The 16,570-nt window shown below is 40.1% G+C and overlaps 1 protein-coding gene across 5 annotated transcripts in view; it reads left to right on the top strand.

The window, feature by feature from the left end:
- Positions 1 to 16,570, top strand: part of LOC126202618 (putative FERM domain-containing protein FRMD8P1) — a 359,262-nt gene that overhangs the window by 219,595 nt on the left and 123,097 nt on the right. The window lies entirely within an intron of this gene.

Here is a 16,570-nt window from a genome sequence, read left to right on the forward strand (position 1 = left end):
TATATCCCATTGTGATTACTTAATTCAAACCGAATCATTTTTCAATAGGACATTTATTTAGTTTTATAAAGGGCGAAAAGTGATGTGTTCACAACTTCTGGGTTCTGTACAGAGCCAGACATGTTGAGCCACAGCGAGTGAGGCCTTACAACTGTGGCTGAAGTACATTGACGTAGAAATCATTGTGTTCTTTGTTTGATGTTAACATTTGAGTTTCATTGCACCTCAAAACCTAAACTCCATCTGAACAGGCCTTGAAGGCCCAATGCTACTGACCGTGCATTTGCCAGTTACTAATTATTGATGTCTTCATTTGCTGAAAGTTTCATAATTTGCAGACAGTCACAGAATGTTTCGAGACAATGCACAGTTGATAAAAGTCTGAAAGCTTCCATTAGTATATCAATCTGAATGTCAGGAATTCCTGACTTCCAGCGTAGCTTCACCTCCCTTTCCGAAATTCCCTCCCCAGTGAGTCCAACATCCCTCCTATGGAACACACAGCTGTTCATAATTCGAAGACCAATCCAGATCTTACCATTCTTCCCACGAACAAAGACTCCACCACATTGCTCATGTTTCTTAGTTACTGTGTGGCTGAGGGTCTCTGACAATTTTCTGACACCTCTCCATACAAACCTTACAGTCACAATCCTGTCCCAGAAGTTCAACAGGACCTCCATCAGTGTACTTATAGATGGTAGAAAAATCAAAATTTTTTAATCACTTTATTAAATTCTATAGTATTTCTTGGTTACATTGATATATACATTATACAGTTTCAAATTAAAAATGACCTATTACCACCAAATTTTAAAGCTATGGTCATTTAAGCCACCACACCCCCTTTATTTCTGTTACAGAAACCAGTATTATATCAAAAAGAACTGTGAACTTTCTGTTTCCAGAGATTATGCGTATGATACAATGTATATGTTGGTAACAGTGCAGGTTTCTAGTGTCTGTAAATGATTATTTTTGCTGGCATTTACTTTTGTTTCGCTGAAGCAGATTGTTCACGTGTTACTGAATGTTTGTTGCCCAAGTGCTACATATATTTGTGGAAGTACATACATATCCTTTAGTGTGCAATAAATACAAACTACGCTATGTATCAAGAAATTCAATAAAAGGAAATTCCATGGTAGCAAGCCACACTGTTGCAGGTAACCTATGTTATCCGTTGTTCGTGGAAAAAACTCCACATGGCACGCGTGATTCAAATTTTTGCGTTAACAATGACGCTGTTTGTATTGGATTTGTTGTTGATGATGTGGGCGTCTTATCTTCTTCTTTGATAAAGGAAGTGGAGAAATGTAAACAATGTGGTGGTGTAGGCTGTCTAGAAGTAACTGAACAACAAAGCAGCAGAAAGGGTTTAGTGTCAAAATTAGTTGTTCTATGTAGATACTGCAATAAATCTACCTCAAAAATGGCTTTGAACATTGTGCATAATTCATATGATGTGAATTTGAAGTTAGTGTATGCAATGCATCCAGTAGGAATAGGAAAAAAGGTTACTCAAATGTTTTGTGGTTTGATGAACCTTCATCCTCCTCCCAACAGGTTCAGCAAGTACATAAAAAATACTTTTAGGTGCCTTGATGGTTGCGTCTAAAGCATCCATGAAACATGCAGTAGAAGAAACTGTGAATGTTAGTGGAACCAGGGACATTGCTGTTGCACTTGATGGGACATGGCAATGTCGAGGACATCATTCTTTGAATGGTGTTGTAAGTGCTACTTCTCTGGAGAATGGAAAAGTTGTTGATGTTGAGTGCTTATCTAAGTACTGCCACACCTGCCATGATACACTGAAGGACATATTGAACATCAGTGTTCTAAGAATTATGATGGTTACAGTGGAGGTTGGAGTGTAATGGAACTCTAAAAATATATCAGAGGTCAGTGCCTGTTTATAATGTTAGATATATGAAGTACCTAGGTGATGGGGACTCTAAAGCTTTCAATAAAATTAATGAGTTCAATGTTTATGGTGATACCTTGGTAACAAAACTGGAGCGTTATGGACATGTGCAAAAGAGGATGGGTGCTAGATTGAGGAAGCTATGAAGAGAAATGAAAAGAAAGTTGCTATCTGATGGAAAATCTCTGTCTGGCCTAGGCCGATTGACAGAAACTGAAAGAGACCCTCTTCAGAGTTATTATGGACTGGCCGTTAGACGAACTGCACTTCTGAATGATGTTACAGCAATAAGAAAATCTCTATGGGCCACCTACTTTCGTAAGTTGTCCACAGATGACCACCATGTTCATGGACATTGCCCTAAAGGAGCAGATTCTTGGTGTGGTTACCAAAAAGCAAAAGAAAGTGGTCAAATATACCATCAAAAGCATTCTCTTCCTGAGCCTGTTATGAATGAAATAAAACCAATTTTTAGAGACTTGAGTGACCCTTTTTTGCTTATTAAATGTCTTCATGGGGGCACTCAGAATACAAATGAAAGTTTCAACCATTACCCAATAATGTTTTTGTAAGACTAAATAAAAGCTGGTGTACTAGATGCAGTGATATGTTTCAGTGATGGAGTGATAGGAAGGTTGGAAGTCCTGAGAAATTTAGGCATAAAATGTAGCTCTAATATGGAAGATCAATTGCTTGCGTGTGACAGACAAAGGGTGCATAAAGCTGAAAGATTCACTCTTCAATTTTCAAAGAAGCAAGAAGTGCTAAAAGGAATGCCAAGAGGAAGCTTGAAGATGAAGAAATGCTGCAGGATGAAGGCTATGCTTCAGGAATGTTCTGAGGCACAGTTTAATTGGACTCGTATCTTCATCTGCAATTTCCTGCAAGTTGTATTTTTCAGAATTCAGGTACAAATTTTTCCTAAATTTTATAAAGCATTGCTGTAATTTTTTTCTGTAACTTACAATAGTCCATACTTATGTAGTAGACCTATGCTTTATTGCAAAATCAACTAAATTATAGAAAAAATAACATTTTTATTAGGAAAAAATTATAAAAGTTAAAATCTAAGCTGTAATATTTTTTTGCCCTTGTAATATACATAATAGGTGAAATTATTAGGTCTAGTACGTTAAACATGCATATCTAGTAAAAATTTGGTCTCCTTCAAATGTATAACAGGGGATTAAATGGTACCTCAATTTGAGGAAGCATTTTGGAAAAAAAATCATAAATTTCTTTGTAATTTTTCTGATAACCCTAAGCAGGTTCAAAAATATTCAAAATACTGTAATTTGTTTAGAAAGTGTGCTGCATTAACTGATATCAACAAAAAGTCTGTAAAACATATACATTATAAACAGTGCCTGAAAGAAGTAGGTGTTGTTTTTACATAACATTGCGCCAGAAAAGTACCCTGTATCCTTAAGGCCACACTTCCATTCCAGAACCTGACACCTGAATGTGTCTCTCTCCTTACACCAGCAACCCCTGCACTCTTACCTTTTATGTACTCCCCAGACTCCACAAACCCAACACCACTTGTCTCCCTACTGGTTGTCCCATTGTAGCTGGGTACAATGCTCCCACAGAATGAACTCTGGTTGCCCAACACTACATTCAAGACACCTCTCACTTTCTTTACCACCTTTCCACTGTTCCTGTCACATTACCACCAGACACCTTGTCGGTCACTGTCTATGTGACGTCCGTATACACCAACATTCCCCACGCGTATGTCCTCGGCACCACGGAACACAACATTTCCCGGCAACCCCCTCATACCAAACCCACCTTCTCCTAGCCAACCACAACCTGGCCCACAGTTATTTCAGTTTTGAAAGCCACATCTATAAACAAATTTACAGTACTGCCACGCATACTCGTATGGCACCATCCTATGCCAACTCATTTTTTGGGTCACCTGGGGAAGTCCATCCTATCCAATCAACACTTAAAATCATTGTCTGCTTCAGATTCATTGATGTCATTTTCAGATGTGGCAGCAATAGGTTGTTTAGTTCTCTCCATTTCATCTCAAAAAGTCGCTTCATTGCAGCCTCACCACCCGCGGCCACCACATTTGCAGTGGAAAGCAAGTGTTGTGAGAAATGTGCCCGTAACCTTACCAGAGCTTTTACTGCAGACAGAATCCTATACAGTTCTTCATAAACAGGTCTCCCTCAATAACTCCTTTGACAAGAGTAAACCTGTCGACCAGCCGACGAGAAATATTCCTCCGATCACACTGGCATCGGAGATCTCGACCGCATCCTTCACCGTGGCTTTGACTACCTCTCGTTCGTGTCCTGAGATGAGGGCTATCCTACCCACATTACCCAAAGTAGCTTTTGATGAGCACCAAATCTACAAAATATCCTTGTCCATTCCTACTCCAATCCTGCTCTCAATCCAGCACACCAGGGGTCATTTCCTCGTGGTCGACCCACTCGAAAGACCTGGCTCGTACACTGACCCACCACCTCGTACCACAATCCAGTTACAAGCATTACCTACCCTGTAATAGGAAGGGCCGTGTGTGAAATCAGTCATGTTATATACCAGCTATGCTGCAATTACTGTGCAGCGTTCTGTGCAAGCATGACAAGTAACCAACCGCCTACTCAAATGCTGTGGCAAACTGAAAACTTGACCATCCAGCGGTCATAAATGCTGCACATCACAGCACTAATGACTTCAACAACTGCTTCACTACATGAGTGATTTGGATACTCTTCGCCAGCAAAAGTTTCTCTGAACTACTGAGTTGGGAAGTGTGTCACCAGCATATCCAGTGCTCTTACAGTCCCCCTGGCCTAAACTTTTACTAACTTGTTCCCCACTGCCTCATCATATCTTTTCCATTCTCTCTTCTCTATACACCACTCCTTCTCTTCCAGATTGTGTAGTGATTTCTCTCACCTCCCAATTATGTAAAATGATTTTGTTAACATCTCTGTGGCAGGATTTTAATGAAAGGCACAAAATAATTACCTGTCCCTGTGACTGAGCATACTGAACAGTGGTAATACACTGGACTAGGGTTCAGGAGGTGGCTGTTGTTGTTGATATCTTCAGTCCAAAAACTGGTTTGTCGCAGCTCTCCACAGTAATCCAGCCTGTGCAAGCCTATTCATCGTTGCATAACTACCGCAACTTACATCCGTTTGAACCTGCTTGCTGTATTTGTCTCTTGATCTCCTGCATAACTTTTATCCCACACACTTACTTCCATTACCAAATTGACAATTCCCCACTCGGTGGGTGCTATCAACCAGTTCCTTCATTTAGTCAAGTTATGCCAAAAATTTCTTTTTTCCCCAGTTCAGTTCAATACCTCCTCATTAGTTACTTGGTGTACCCATCTAATATTCAGCATTCTTCTGTAGCATCACATTTCAGAAGCTTCTATTTTCTTCTTGTCTGAACTGTTTATCATCCACATTTCTCTTCTATAAAAGGCTGCATTCCAGAAAAATACCTTCAGGAAAGACTTCCTGACACTTAAATGTATATCTGATGTAAAGAAACTTCTCTTCTTCAGAAATGCTTTTCTTGCCATTGCCAGTCCTCTAAGCTTCGGCCACCAATGGTAATTTCGAAGCTCAAATTGCAAAATTAAATTACTACTTTTAATGCCTTATTTTATAATCAGATTTTGGAAGTGTGACCTAATTTAATTCTACTACATTCTGTTACCCTTGTTTTGCTTACAATATGAGTGGCGTTTGAAAAGTCCATGCAAAAATAAAAACTACTTACTTGTTTGGGGTAAACCTTTTTTATTTTTCAACATAGCCGCCTTTTAGCCTTATACACTTCGTCCAAGGCTGTTCGAATTTGTTGATTCCTTCCAAATAATAGGAATTGTCCAAGTCTGCGAAATAGCTATTGATTGCTGTAATCACCTCCTCGTTTGAATAAAATCTTTGTCCCGCCAGCCATTTCTTCAAATTGGGGTCCAAATAGTAGTCCGAGGGAGCCAAGTCTGGAGAATAGGGGGGATGTGAAATGAGTTGGAATCCTATTTCCATTAATTTTGCGACCACAACTGCTGAGGTGTGTGCTGGTGCATTGTCGTGATGGAAAGGACTTTTTTGCAGTCCAATCGCCGGCGTTTTTCTTGCAGCTCAGTTTTCAAATGGTCCAGTAACAATGAATAATATGCATCTGTAATAGTTTTACCCTTTCCCAGATAGTCTATGAGGATTATCCCTTGCGAATCCCAAAAGACAGTCACCATAACCTTTTCGGCCGAAGGAATGGTATCCGCCTTTTTTAGTACAGATTCACGCTTGGTAACCCATTGTTTAGATTGTTGTTTGATCTCAGGAATATAGTAATGTATCCATGTTTCATCCACAGTGACGAAACGACAGTTCAAGTCCTTTGGATTCTTCCTGAATAGCTGCAAACCATCCTTGCAACACATCACATGATTCCGTTTTTGGTCAAGCATGAGCCATCGGGGAACCCATCTTGCAGATAGCTTCCTCATGTCCAAAAGTTTATGCAAAATATTATGTACCCATTCATTCGAGATGCTCACAACACTAGCAATCTCACGCACCTTAACATACAGGATTATTCTGTAAAATGCAAAGGATCAAAGTTTGATGTGGAGCAAGAGTGCCCATATGATAGTTTGTTGAAGGAGGGGAGGGGGGTTGCTACATCAGGAGATATGGAGTATTTTTAATATTTTTCAATTGAAAACGAATGACGACTTTTAAGTAGCTTTAAAAAAGTTCCAGTTCTGACCCCATTAAAAGCCGGTATACTACCGACATTTAATCATTTTCTTGAAAGAAAAACACCTAACTACACTATATTTTTTCCTTTCTCTGAGAGCTGGGGTGGAGTGTGGGGGAGGGGGGGGGGGCAGTGCGGAATGTAGTAATTGATCATCAACAAAAATTAATTTCAGTAGTTCTCTTCACACTGGCATCCACAGTCCTCGCAAATAGGTTGAAGGTAGGCTGTGTTTCAATACAGCCTCTGCAGAACAATGACTTCCTTTAACAAACCAGTTTAACATATTGTGCACTATTATTTGATTTTGCTATTGGTCCCCAATAGTAACAAGCATAAAATATCTAGTTATAAACAAAGCCAAATGCCAGACAAACATTATTTGGGAGAATCCTTGGAAAATGAAATTCACCCACAAGAGATCTAGCTTATAAACCTGTCATTTGATGTATTCTTTGAGTATTGGTCATCAGTTTGGATTCTTACCAGATGGAAGTAATAAAGATGGGATTGAAGATCCAAAGGAATGTGATGTCTTTCATCACATCTCAGTTTAGTAAGTGTGAGAGCATCATGGAGATGCTTGTTGAACTCCAGTGAAAGATGCTATGAGAGATGTACTGCTTTGTGAAGAGGATTATTATTGAAATTCTGAGAATGTATCTTTCTAGAATAGTCATGCATCATATTACTTCTTCCCACATACGCACCAGAAATAAACTAATGGGAAAATCAGAGAAATTGAAGCTTATAGTTCTTACCAATTGCAAATGGAACAGAAAACAGAAAAGAGGAGAAATGATACAGGTATCTATCATACCCTTTGCTGCAAATTATAAGGTAGTTTGCTGGACTGACATAGAAACAGAGACAGCTGTCAGAACAGGAACCTGACTAGGAGATTGGCTCTCCCCTATATTCTTCATCTTTATCTTGGAAAACTTTACACAAGAATGGCAACAGAAGATACTACAATAACTGCTGAATGAAACAAAGGAGTCTGAATCAACAACCTTGCTATTTGTGATCAAACAGAGTAGCGCATTCATTAAGATTTACCCCTGAATGTTGAAAACCAATGTTAGACAATATCAGTGTTGTAGGAAAGATAGATTTACCATAAAGAAGACATGTTAAATTGCAGACAGGCACAGTTAAAAGACACTTACATAAAGCTTTCGGCCATAGGCTTCATCAGTAAAAGAGAGAATCACACCATTCATAGACACAAGCGAGCACCTCATGCACACGACTGCCAACTCCAGCATCTTGGGCCGGTAAGCAACTACCACATGAGCTGCAAATAGCAATCTGGAGGGGGCATGGAAGGGGGAGGGATAGTAGTGTGTGGGTGGGGGGAGGGAGATGAATGCTGACTGGTGGAATGTGCAGGGACCAGAATGCCAACAGGCACAGCATCAGGAGGTTGTGGGACAGGGAAGTGGAGAAAAAAGGAGCAAAAAGGAGAGGAGCAGGGAAATATGGGAGTTTCCATTTCCATTGTTTATGCAGTAGTAGCTTAAAAGAGAACTGTTGTGGCCTTTCCTTAACACCAGTTCATTTACACCAAAATTATTCCTCATGTACCACAGCAATTTACATAAGTTTCAGAAAAGAAACAACAAAGAGAGAGATGAGGAATGGCAAACCATCACTTCTAGCTGATTGGTGTGTGACGTATCAAAACATAAAAACATGTAACAACACAGACACATTACTGGCTTACAAGCTACTACTCATTTTCCAATATAACTTCTCTCTCTCTCTTTCTCTGTCTCTCAATCCATCCATGAATCTGAGTGGAAGCATTTATTTTCCTTTCCTAACATTCTAGTTCATCCGATATTCTATCTGTGTGTCATCTTTTTCTTTACATATAGCTCCTGTTTTTTGTTTCTCTTCTTTGGTATTCTTCTCAATTTATTATCTTTTTTTCAGAGGCAGTTTCTTTCTATTATTTCTGAAAGTGGAAAAGTTGATTTAGGTCTTGTAAATCAGAGTGATTTTTTTTGGTCAAAAGTGCAGTGTAAGGTTTCTCCTCATATCACATTAACTCTTCCCTTCCCCGCCTTCCTCCACCAATTATGTTTCTGGATCTTTCTTGTCATTTACCAGACTTATCTGTGGTCAATTGATGGTGTGCCAGCCACTGTTTAGTTCTAGTTTCTCAAGGTTGATAACTTGGCCTTCTGTTCAAACTTTTCTAGGGTACTGTTTTGTCTCACTCACACAATTGATGGGATTGGCTCTGTCACTTTATCACTTCTACAAACTACGGGCCCTGTCATGGTTGGAGAGTGTATGTGCCTTGACAATGCAGACAGATCATAGATGAATGAAGGAAATTCATAAATGTACAGAAAAAAAGAAGAGAATGCAGTCACATAAATCACTCAGAAAATTTTTGTATGTTTATGTGTCAGTATAAAGAAACACAAAAAATAAATTGTGTGATATGTAAAACAAGTTGCTTAAAGTAAACAGGTGCCAGTGACCAGAAGATTACTACACAGATGACTAAAAGTGGGGAGGGTTGAAGGCATTCATAGCTGCTCAAAATAGATCTCCCTCGGTGCAAGATGTATGACAAAGCTGACAGTAGAGCGAGTCACCTACGATTTGCACTTTTCCCAAATTGCAGATGGTAATGGTGACTGGAAATCCCAGTTTTTGAAGATTACATCTGGATCTTGTAGGTCCAGAGAATAGGTGATTGATTGGTACTTATTCATGTAATAGGTGGCTAGGCTTGATAACCAGTTTTGTTCTTTCTACACTAGCAGCAACCTGTCAGCAAATGTGTGAGAGAATACCTACTGCCTGATATGTTTTGGCTACAAAAACCCAGCTTATACATATCATGCAGTGCCTTTTCGATGTCTTTTGATAGGCATGTTCTGCCACACGGAGTACCGGACTCATAGTTCACAGCTGAGAGTGACCTTGTAACACTGATAATCATCCATCTTTCTGGCTTCCTCTGTCAAATGTTTGTTACGACAGTGCCACTTACGTGTTGAAGCCCGATTAAGAGTCACACATAAATGTTTTCAGTCTTCATCTAAATCTGCAAACAACAGTGAAGTGCGTGGTAGAGGGTACTCCCGATCATACTGCACATTAGGATTTCTTCCCTGTTCATTTGCATACAGAATGCAGGAAGAACAACTTTTGTGCTGTAATTAATCCAATCTTGCCTTTGCAGTCCCTATGGGAGCAATACCTAGGGGCTGCCATATATTCCTAGATCCCTCATTTCACACAGATTGTTGGAACTTTGCAAGCAGACTTTTCCAGGATGGTCTAGTCCATGTCTGCCAGCTTAGGCTTTTCCAGGATGGTCTAGTCAATGTCTTCCAGCATTTCCACAACTGTCTTCCATTTGTCAAACAAACATGTTGCCATTTGGTCTGCCCTAATTTTTATAGGTTCAACATCCCTTATTAGTCATATTTTGGTATGGGTCCCCCACATTTGAACAGTATTCCATCATGTGACAGAAGGGAATTCTGTAAGCTGTCTTCTTTGTAGACTATTTCATTTTCCCAATATACTGCTACTGAACATAAGTGTGTCATCTATTTTACCTTTGATTGTGCATATGTTATCATTTCATTTCTTATCCTTTACAAATTGGCACTCCCAGGTATTTGCATCTGATTCCAATTGTGGCCCATTGGTGATGTAGTTGTAGCATATTACTTTTTTGCACTTTGTTAAGTGCACAGTTTTACATATTTGAATTTTTAAAGCAAGTTTCCAAGCATTCTACAGCTTTGAAATCTTTTCAAGATGTCACTGCATGTTTGCGTACCTCTTTGTCAGATAACAATATCATGGAAAGGATAGTCGCTACTCACCGTATAACGGAGATGCTGAGTCACAGAAACACACAACAAAAAGACTGCTGGAAAGTTAGCATCTGGCCAACAAGGCCTTTCTAAAAAATAGACAAAACACACACACACACACACACACACACACACACACACACACACACACACACACATGACCACAGTCTCTGGTGGCTGGAGCAAGACTACGAGCAGCAGTGCATCATGGGTGCAGCTGGGTGGGGGTAAGGATGAGTGGGGGTGGGGTGGGGGGGGGGATAGCAGGGTAGGGAAGGGGGATGGTAAAGTGCTGCTGGGAGTGTTCAGGGCAGCTAGGTGTAGTCAGGAGATTAAACAGAGGGCGGGAGAGAGAGGGAGTGTAGCGGAAAAGAGAGGAAGTAGAGAGGATATAAAATGTAGACTGGCTGTGGCAAGGAAAGCATTTCTGAAGAAGAGAAATTTGTTAACGTCAGATATTGATTTAAGTGTCAGGAAGTCCTTCCTAAAAGTATTTGTGTGGAGTGTAGCTATGTATGAAAGTGGAACATAGACGATAAATAGTTCAGACAAGAAGAGAATAGAAGGTTTCGAAATTTGGTGCTACAGTAGTATGTTCAGGATTAGATGGGTAGATCACATAATTAATGAGCAAGTACTGACTAGAATTGGGGAGAAGAGGAATTTGTTGCACAACATGACTAGAAGAAGCAATTGGTTGGTAGGACACATTCTCAGGTGTCAAGGGAGCACCAATTTAGTACTGGAGGGAAGTGTGGAGGATACAAATCATAGAGGCAGACCAAGAGATGAATACATTTAGCAGATTCAGAGGGAGATGAAGAGGCTTGCACAGGACAGAGTAGTATAGAGAGCTGCTTCAAACCAATCTGTGGACTGAATACCACAACAGCAGCAAAGACCTCAGCGAGACCCTCGGTATATTTTGAGAAGGACCTCTCGTCACTACAGATGTGATGACCACATGTGGCTAATCTGTATGGAATGGCCTTCTTGGTATGGAATGGGTGGCAGCTGTCAAAGTGGAGGTATTGCTGGTGGTTTGTAGGTTCGATATGGACAGAAGTACTGATATAGCCATCTTTGAATTGGAGGTCAACATGGAGAAAGGTGGATTGGTGGGTTGAATAGGACCAGACAAAGTGAATGGGCAAGAAGGTGTTGAGGTTGTGGAGAAATGTGGATAGTGTGTCCTAACTCTTGGTCCAGATCATGAAGATGTCATCGATGAATCTGAACCGGATGAGTGGTGTGGGATTCTGGGTATTTAGGGAGGATTCCTCTAGATGGCCTATGAATAGGTTGGCATAGGATGGTGCTATGTGGGTGCCCATAGCCATACACTGAATTTATTTGCAGGTAATGCCTTCAAAGGACGTGTAATTTTGGGTGAGGATACAGTTGGTCATGGCGACTAGGAAGGAAGTGGTTGGTTTGGAGCCTTTGTCAGCAGGTAGGAGTATAGGATCATGATCAGTTTTTGGGTGGTTTATTGCAAATCTTTCTGGAGGCATGATGTTAGTTTGCATGTTGAGTGATTTGGTGAATGACGGTGAGGCAAGGTTTGAGGGTAAGAAATTCTGGAAAGTTAACATGGGGTGATTTGTGGGCAGTGGGAATGGATCACGGTTGGCTGGAGGAATGAACTGAGTCAGGCAGGGTTCAACATTGGTCTTTGGTTGAGTCTGATCGGTTGGTGGTGAAAAAGTGTTTCCACTATAGGGACCGTGAGAAGGAGAAAATATCTTTAACAAGTCCTGCATGATTGAATTTGCGAGCTGGACAAAAGGTGAGGCCTTTGGAAACAATTTATATTTCTGTGGGGCTAAGGCTTCTGGAGGAAAGGTTCATGACTGTGTTTCAGGTCTGTTTAGGTTCTGGATTCTATGTGGTGGTGGGAGGGAGTTTTGGATGGTCAGATGGTCAGTTAGTACTTCAGAAGAGATAACTGCAACAAAAAGTTTTAGGTTTCTGTTAATATTGTCTCTAAGGCAATTAATATACAACATGAACAGAAAGGTTCCCAACGCTGCACTTCGCGGATACCCAGAAGTTACTTCTGCTTCAGTTGATAACACTTCATCTGAGATAGTGTGCTTTGTCTACACTACCCAGGAATCCCCAGTCCAGTCACACATCTTGTTTGATACCCTAAATGATCATACTTTCATTAATATCCTTAAAAGTCAAGAAATACTACATCAACCTAATCAACGTAATAGTCTCGATACTTGGCATTCTGGACGTCACATAACAAAAGTACAAGCAATGGCTGATAGTTTTGTGAGTCACCTCTGCTGCCTTTCTTGTAGACAGGTGTGGCTTTTGCTTTCTTCAGACGACTGAGGACAGATTTTTGTTTTAGGAATGTACAATCTGTTATGATGTAGCATCGAGCTATACTCCTTGCCATGATACACTGTGTTTCTGAGCTGTCTGTCTGTGTTTAAGATGGAAAGCACACAGTTGGTCGTTAACTGGGCTTTAGCAAAGTTGATCGTTATTGTAATAAATACTCATCATATTCAAATGATGTGGCAGGTTCACCAATACTTGTTCAAAGCATAACAGTAATGGAAATTCCCAGATGGAGCAATACGTAAAATAAGGAAAGGCAACCACTCATCTCTAGTGGAACGATGTGCAGAGCAAAGAAACACATAACACAAAACAGAATTCACATTAGCTTATGACCACCAGCCCATTTTCGAGCAATAGTACACCCATTCTCACAAATGATCACACAGACACCCAGATGCACACTCTTGTGCTTCTTAGAAGCACTTAGCCTTAACTGTCTGAGTCAGATCTTATGCACAATAGAAAACTGCTGGTCTGTTATGGAAGTACTGATCATTAGTGTTAATGTCAAAAAGGCTATTGCTGCATTCCAGTCACCCATTTTTCAAACATCATCATCCACTGTCCCTGTAACTATGCATAGAATATTCTGCTGTCAAATAATTCTTCATTGTCTTTGGAGGAAATGTGCTCCTGACTAAGCAGTTATTGTAGATTGAAGATACATTCTCTGTTTATTTCTGAAAAGTTTTTATCTGTTCCGTTCTGTTGTCATCTACACCTCCTTCCTTGGAAATATCAGGCAAAAGGCTATTTACAATTTGTACAGGAACCAGATGGCAGTTATAAGAGTCGAGGGGCATGAAAGGGAAGCAGTGAGGAGTGAGACAGGGTTGTAGCCTCTCCCCGATGTTATTCAATCTGTATATTGAGCAAGCAGTAAAGGAAACAAAAGAAAAATTCGGAGTAGGTATTGAAATTCATGGAGAAGAAGTAAAAACTTTGAGGTTCGCCGATGACATTGTAATTCTGTCAGAGACAGCAAAGGACTTGGAAGAGCAGTTGAACGGAATGGACAGTGTCTTGAAAGTAGGATATAAGATGAACATCAACAAAAGCAAAACGAGGATAATGGAATGTAGTCAAATTAAATCGGGTGATGCTGAGGGAATTAGATTAGGAAATGAGACACTTAAAGTAGTAAAGGAGTTTTGCTATTTAGGGAGTAAAATAACTGATGATGGTCGAAGTAGAGAGGATATAAAATGTAGACTGGCAATGGCAAGGAAATCGTTTCTGAAGAAGAAAAATTTGTTAACATCGAGCATAGATTTAAGTGTCAGGAAGTCGTTTCTGAAAGTATTTGTATGGAGTGTAGCCATGTATGGAAGTGAAACATGGACGATAAATAGTTCGGACAGGAGGAGAATAGAAGCTTTCGAAATGTGGTGCTACAGAAGAATGCTGAAGATTAGATGGGTAGATCACATAACTAATGAGGAGGTATTGAATAGAATTGAGGAGAAGAGGAGTTTGTGGCACAACTTGACTAGAAGAAGGGACTGGTTGGTAGGACATGTTCTGAGGCATCAAGGGATCACAAATTTAGCATTGGAGGGCAGCGTGGAGGGTAAAAATCGTAGAGGGAGACCAAGGGATGAATACACTAAGCAGATTCAGAAGGATGTAGGTTGCAGTAGGTACTGGGAGATGAAGAAGCTTGCACAGGATAGAGTAGCATGGAGTGCTGCATCAAACCAGTCTCAGGACTGAAGACCACAACAACAACAACAACAACAACATTCATTTCAGCTATATCAAAGAATTACAGTTGCTTGTTAGTTTCATATCACTTTGTCTGTTTCATTTCACAGTGTAAAACTCTTAACACAATTTTCAGATTTGCTGTAAGTGATCTGATGGGCTAACTGATCGAATCACTGTTGAGTCTCCAGACTTTCTGGCTATTCTTGCTCAGTTCTGGTTGCTCCCTCAGTGTTACCTGGGTGTCTCATTTGTCTTTAGATACTGGCATTAGGAGTTGTACTCCAGCTCCCACTGCTTCATCACTGGAAGGTGTGCCGATAACCACTTTGTTAAGCGCTCAGCAGTTTTCAATCCGTTCATTTGTTGCAATGATTGAGATAGTCACTCAGTAGTTTCTCAGAGCCTGGCAATAAGCCTTTTAAGTATTACATTCTGCAACCTCAGGGAATTGCAGTATGTGAAAAGTTTTTCGTCGTATGAATCTAGAACAATTTCCACATAGACGACATATTCATCCAGGGATGAAGGAATTTTTTTACATCCAGCTTTCTTAAAATTAACTCTGTGATTAAATATGATGATCTGTGGACAAATTGCTGCACTTCGTTGGCATGTAAGTAAGTGATGTTGTTGTGTGGCAGGTTCAGAATTGGATTCCGTCCGATCCACAACGGCTCCACCATTTGCATCAGTATCTGTATATTCCCGTATCATGCTAATAGGTGTTGAAATCTTCCATCATAAACTTAACCGTTTGTTCTGCTCTTCAAAAGAGAAACAAGAAGTTAAAGGTTTATGAACTGAAGTTATGGTGCAATTACTCACCACTACCAGTATCTTCTACTCCTTTTATTGCTACAGAGAGAACCCATTCATTAGGCTCAACAAAGGTAGTCCTTTTAATCTGTCAACATGGACATTCAGCCACAAGCTGCACACCTCTGATCTTTGGATGGTGCAGTGTCATATCTCTGTGAGTTCCTCAAATGTGGAGCATATCTCATTCTCAATCAGTACATATCTAATTTAGTAACTCTTTCCTATTTGCAGAAAAATTCTCGATGTTTACAGATCTCCCAAGGAGATCACAAATGTAAAATTAGAGAGATTCGAGCGCACATGGAGGCTTTCCGGCAGTCGTTCTTCCCGCAAACCATACGCGACTGGAACAGGAAAGGGAGGTAATGACAGTGGCATGTAAAGTGCCCTCGGCCACACACCATTGGGTGTCTTGCAGAGTATAAATGTAGATGTAGATGTAGAAGAATCACTTGGTAATTACTGCTACTGCTCAGGGAATGCTCAAACTAAGTTATGAGCTCGCTCACTGAAGAAACACCTTTTGTGTTCCCCACTTAGAAGTGAAATCAGTAGGAAGTGCAAAAAGGCTAAAACAAAATGGCAAAAGGAAAAACGCCAATAAATAAAAAATGAAATTCCAGTTAGAATATTAGGATAGATTACTCCTCACTGCACAAAGGAGGAATTGTATGCTAAATGAGCACATTTAAAGTGAGACCCTGGATATTACATGTTCCAGTAACCATAATGTGAGTGCCAACTAAATTCAGTGTCAACATGCAATAACCACTTGCAGATGGCAGGTGGCAGCACTAACAGTGGAGGGTATATAAAATGAGTTATGGGAATGTGGAGAAGAATGCGACTGTTGTCGTTATTCAGAATTGGAGAGATTTATCAGTCATCCAGAAGGGCAAGTTCATTGGACATAAATTTTATTTTTTATTTATTTACACATCAAGTTCTGTAGGATCAAATTGAGGAGCAAATCTCCGAGGACATGGAATGTGTCAGTCCATCAAATTACAACATAAAAGTAATAACAGATAAAAATAAAATGTTTGCGAATCTGAAGAAAGTCAACCCATAAGTTTAAGTAAACGCAATTGACAATACAAGAATCAGCTTACTTTTTCAAGGAACTCCTCAACAGAATAGAAGGAGTGACCCA

Source organism: Schistocerca nitens, chromosome 1, assembly GCF_023898315.1.
Source record: "Schistocerca nitens isolate TAMUIC-IGC-003100 chromosome 1, iqSchNite1.1, whole genome shotgun sequence".
Lineage (NCBI taxonomy): Eukaryota > Metazoa > Arthropoda > Insecta > Orthoptera > Acrididae > Schistocerca > Schistocerca nitens.